Raw genomic sequence first — 5,395 nt, 5'->3', positions numbered from 1 at the left:
ATTCTTCTACATGCTGACCTCCAGTTGAACCAGCACTATTTGTTAAAAATGCTGTCTTTTTTCCACTGAATGGTTTTAGCACCTTTGTCAAAGATCAAGTGACCATAAGTGTGTGGGTTCATTTAAGGGACTTCAATTCTATTCCACTGATCTTCCTGCCAGTCTCTACACCAATACCATACAGTTTTTATCATTATTGCTCTGTAGTATAGTTTGAGATCCCAGATTGTGATTCCCCCAGAAGTTTTGTTATTGTGAAGAATAGTTTTTTGTTATCCTGGGTTTTTTGTTATTCCAAATGAATTTGCAAGTTGCTCTTTCTAATTCTGTGAAGAATTGACTTAGGATTTTAATGGGGATTGCATTGAATCTGTAGATTGCTTTTGGCAAGATGTCCATTTTACTATATTAATCCTGCCACTCCATGAGTATGATTCGAGGACGGCCCATCCAGAGACTGCTCCACATGTGGATCCATCCAATGTACAGTCACCAAATGCAGACTCTGTTGTATATACCAGGAAGTCCATGATGACAGGAGCCTGATATAGCTGTATCTTGAGAGGCTCTGCCAGAGCCTGATATATAAACAGAGGCAGATTCTTGCAACTAAACAGTGAATGAAAAATGGGGTCCCCAATACAGGAGTTAGAGAAAAGACTGAAGAAGCTGAAGGGGCTTCCAGCCCTATGGGGAAAGCTACAATACCACCCAAATAGAGCACACCCTCATAGAATTAGGAGGAGGAGGGATGGGAGGAGGCATTTCTGGGGAGGATTGAGAAAGGGGATAACATTTGAAATGTAAATAAATAGAGTATCAAAAACAAAAAACAGAAACAAAAATATATACAAAACCAGAAAATGGAACTGGCTATTGAATTCAAGCATTTGAGACTTTTGTCAAAAATTCAATATTATCCATATTACTAGGATTCCTTATAATATTCAAGGACAAGATATTGTGAAAGGGGTCCATGGAACTAGCAAATATATTTAAAACAATATTTTCATAAAATAAGAAAGGGGAAGGTATATCCCCATACACCACAAATTTATTTAAATTATTTTCTTTTCATTTAAAATTTTTAATCTATTTAGAAGCCCAGCAAATTTCTGCTGATTGTCTATGGCACCCTACAACTAGGCATACTTATGCCTTGGTGAAAAGGAAGCATCCACTTACTGTCATATGGCACGATCCTGCTCAGGTATTGCCAGAAGCCAGGACCCTTGCCCTTACCCTCACCCCCTACCTTTCCCCACCTGCACAATGTCCCCTGCAGCCTGGCAAACACAAGCTCCTGCTTGGCAAGCAGTGTATAGCAGGAAAACCATAACTCAAGCAGTGTACCATATCTTTTGAAGAATAGCAGGTGGATCATAATTCAAGGCAGTGTACTATATAGACCATGACATGTTCAAGGCACAGGCCGAGAAGATTCTGTACTTTCCCACTACCTGGCCCCTCTTACTCCCTCCCCTTGTAAAGCATGTTATAAAAAAGCATTTCATGTTCAAATACATGACTCTTGACAAGCAACTGTTTGCTTGAGTCCTTTCTCTCTCCCTCCCGTTCTTCTTTCAGGTTGCGGTCCTCCTCGCCCCCATGAATAACTAGGACCTGCTGGTCGGGTCAAGTGGCGCCCAGACGTGGAGCTCGAGGCACGGATCCCTCCGGACGGACCCTCATTGAGAAGTGGCCACAACATCAAGATTGAGTGAGACAGTGATCGTCGCCTGCGACCTGTCATCCTCGGGTAAGTTTCATTTTCATTCCATCCAATAAGAATGGGCCATTCATTGTCTAAGGAGGTGGCCTTCATACAGGACCTCAAACATGCACTCAGAGAGAGAGGAATAAGGGTTAAGAAAAAGCATCTTATAAGTTTTTTTATCTTTATTGATGAGAAGTGCCCTTGGTTTATGATTGATGGTCCTACCATCCATCCCAAGAAATGGCAGAAGGTAGGTCGTGAATTAAATGAGAAAATTAAAACTGAAGGTGATGCAACTGTTTCTGCAACAATTTTTTCCTTTTGGGGTATTATTAGAGATATTATTGAAGATGCAGATAAAGATACAGGGAAGCGACAACTTTTGTCTGTTGCTGAATTTTGCTTGTCACAATCTCGGCTTAATTCTACCTGCCCATCTCGTCAGCCCTCTAGGCCTCCGTCTCAGGCTTCTGTTTCTTTTACTCTCATAGATATTCCCCCTGAATAGGTTCCCCCTCCTTCTGATCCGCCTCGCCTCTATCCAGATTTATCTTCTTCTGATTCCTCTCCACAGGTCTCTCAGCCTCCATCTTTTAATTCTTCAGCAGTTTCTGATTCACAGACTTCCTCCCCCACTCACATTTGCAATCCTGTATTGCAGAAGTCTGCCTCCCCATGCCCTGCTGCTAAACGTCATTTTTCTTCTTCTCTGTCACTCTCTCGACAGACTCCCCCGGCTGCTCTCTCCGAGCCACAGCCTCTGGAATCCGGTGATGCTGTCATCCTTGAAAAATACAGCCCTGACTGGTCTCCTCCTATGGCACCTTCTGCTCCTTCTTCCATGCCTGCCTTTTCAACTTTCCCTGCCACTTTGCCTAATTCTCTTTCTGACATGCGAGATCGCCTTTCCTTTCAAGTTCGTGAATTGACGGACATTCTCCGCCTTCAAAAACAAATTTCCCATCTTAAGGTCCTTTGTTCTTCCTCCGTTCCCTCACAAGATTCCCTGCATTTAGCCTTTCCTGTTACCCGATCCCAGGTTCCTTCTTCACAGACACCTGCAGCCGCAGTTTCTGAGTCTCAACAAACCCCACCACTTCCCCCTGCTACATGGTCGGGTGGAGCCCGGCGGCCCTCCCCCTCCTCTATGCCCGCCGTACCCCTACCTTCTCATCTTGCTCCTGCTTCTTCTTCTCGTCTCTCCTGCAAGCCCTCTCGGACCTCCGCATCCAGTCCGAGACTGAGGCAGATTCCTCTGAGAACGAGCCCAATTCAGACATTGAAAATGAAAGTGATCAGGATGATTCTAAAAGTGATCTCACAGTTTTCAAAAAACTCAATTTTAAACATCTTGAAAAACTGAATTTTGCCGTTAGGAATTATGGCCCTAACGGCCCCTTTACTCTTTCCCTTCTTGAGAGTCTTGGCGGGGGTGGGTATTTAACTCCTAATGAATGACTCACTGTAACCCAGTCCGTTTTGACTCGGGGGCAGTTCCTTTCTTGGCAGGCAGATTGGGCTGATCGCTGCCGGTCTCAGGCACAAGCCAATCTCTCAAGCACACTCTTGCCTTCTAACAAATGGACACTTGATAAGCTTCTAAGTCGAGGAAAATATGCCTCTAACCAAATACAACAAAAATTTTCTTTTGGCCTTTTGGCTCAATCTTCCTCGGCAGCCATGAGTGCTTAGAGAGCCATTCTCATGAAAGGTTCTGTTCTTTCTCCCCTGACTAAGATCACTCAAGGCAATCAAGAAGAGTTTTCAGAGTTTGTTGCTCGCCTCCTGGAGGCGGCTGAGAGGTCTTTGGGACCTGGCCAGGGAGAGAATAAGCTTCTCCAACAGCTTGCTTACGAGAATGCAAACTCTGCCTATAGGGCTGCCCTTCGAGGGAAATATAAAAATAAAGATTTGGATGAGATGATTCGTATTTGCAAGGATGTGGATCCCTTTGCTCAAAAAGTCTCACAAGCCATCAATTTGGCTGTGGGAGCGGACACTGGTGGTGGGACAACCGGAACCACCTGTTTCAGATGTGGTCAATTGGGTCATTTTGCTAAACAATGCCCTCAGGGTAGATCCATGGCTCACCCCCCCCCTCAATTAAGGGGAGAGCGTTCGCCTCCAATGACCCCTTGCCCTCGTTACAATCGAGGCAGACACTGGGCTAATGCTTGTCGCTCCAAAACTGATATTTTAGGCAATCCCCTCCCTCCCCTTTCGGGAAACGGGATGCGGGGTCAGCCCCGGGCCCCTCAACCAGTCTCCTTCCTGCCGGCCTCGGGGAACAGCCAGGCAGGGCCACACCAAACCCTTCAACAACAGCTCCCAAACCAACCTCAACCCTCCATAGGGCTACCCCAGGGAGTGCAGGATTGGACCTCTGTGCCTCCTCCAGTGCAATATTAGAAGCTGTAGGAGGAGTTCAGATAATCCCTACTGGTGTTTTTGGGCCTCCCCCATCCCAGACTTATTATCTTATCTTGAGCAGAGCATCTGCCACACTTCAAGGCATTACCATCTTCCCCTCAATTGTTGATAATGATTACTCTGGAGAGATTAAAGTATTGGCCACTAGCTCCAGAGGGCCCCTTCACGTTCGCCAGGGACAGCGAAGTGCTGCCATGCTTCTGATTTTTTTTGCACATCGTGGGGCTGTGAGACCACAGGAGATGCATATTGGAGGCCCCACTCCTCCTGGGATTATATTACCCTACGGAGAAAATTCCTTCCCAAATATTTACAGGAGAAATTAGGTATATCCACGGCTGATCCTCTAAGATCCCAATGTCAAAGTAATTGGTGTTCCCCCCTCCTCATTTCCTTTACTGAGAGAGGGAAGGATAAAGACTGGACAGCCGGAGGATTTATATGGGGCTTGCGTCTGAGAGAGTGCATTACTTGGTCATATGGCTGCTCAGATCCAGGGCTCACCTTTACAATAAAACTTCTTAAGGCCATTCCCAATAAAGATATTGCCGCCATGGGCCCTAATCCTGTTCTACAACACCCCTCTAAGCCCCTCAATCCAGCTCCCAAACCTACGATTGCCGCCCCTGGTGTTTTGTCTTCATCCTTTCCCTTGGCGCCTTTGGCTACTATGTTTCAGCCCACTGTTCCCAAAGGCCCTCTTAGTTCTGCTGACCTTATTATTTCCTTGGTAAATGCTTCTCTCGAGACTATCCATAATACCAGCAAACCTAATTATCAACAATGCTGGATTTGTTTTTCACCTATTCCTCCCTTCTATGAGGGGATAGCTATCCTCTCCCCTCCCACTTTTACCAATGATGGCAATAGACTCCTTGGGACTCGTTCGCCTGAAGGAGGTCTTACTCTTAGCTCCATTTCAGGAATAGGCCTTTGTCTTTTGGGACCCTTCATGCTCCCCCCTAGGGACTTGATTCCGGTCTGTAACCAGACAATGATCCTTAATAATACTTTTTTATATACTTTGGCACCTAATGGTACATATTTTGCCTGTGCTTCTGGTTTGACTCCTTATATATTTAATCCCAGTTTTTTACATTTTAAAGATTATTGCATAATTGTTACCATTCTTCCACATTTTTTTATACATGATCCAGAGTCCTTTCTTAATATTATAGATCAAGGATCTTCTTTGAGAACCAAGAGAGAACCACTGACTGCCCTTACCTTGTCTGTTATATTAGGAAT

This window comes from Grammomys surdaster, unplaced genomic scaffold (genome assembly GCF_004785775.1).
Source record: "Grammomys surdaster isolate TR1022 unplaced genomic scaffold, NIH_TR_1.0 195, whole genome shotgun sequence".
Classification (NCBI taxonomy): Eukaryota; Metazoa; Chordata; class Mammalia; order Rodentia; family Muridae; genus Grammomys; species Grammomys surdaster.
This window is presented reverse-complemented; position numbering follows the sequence as displayed.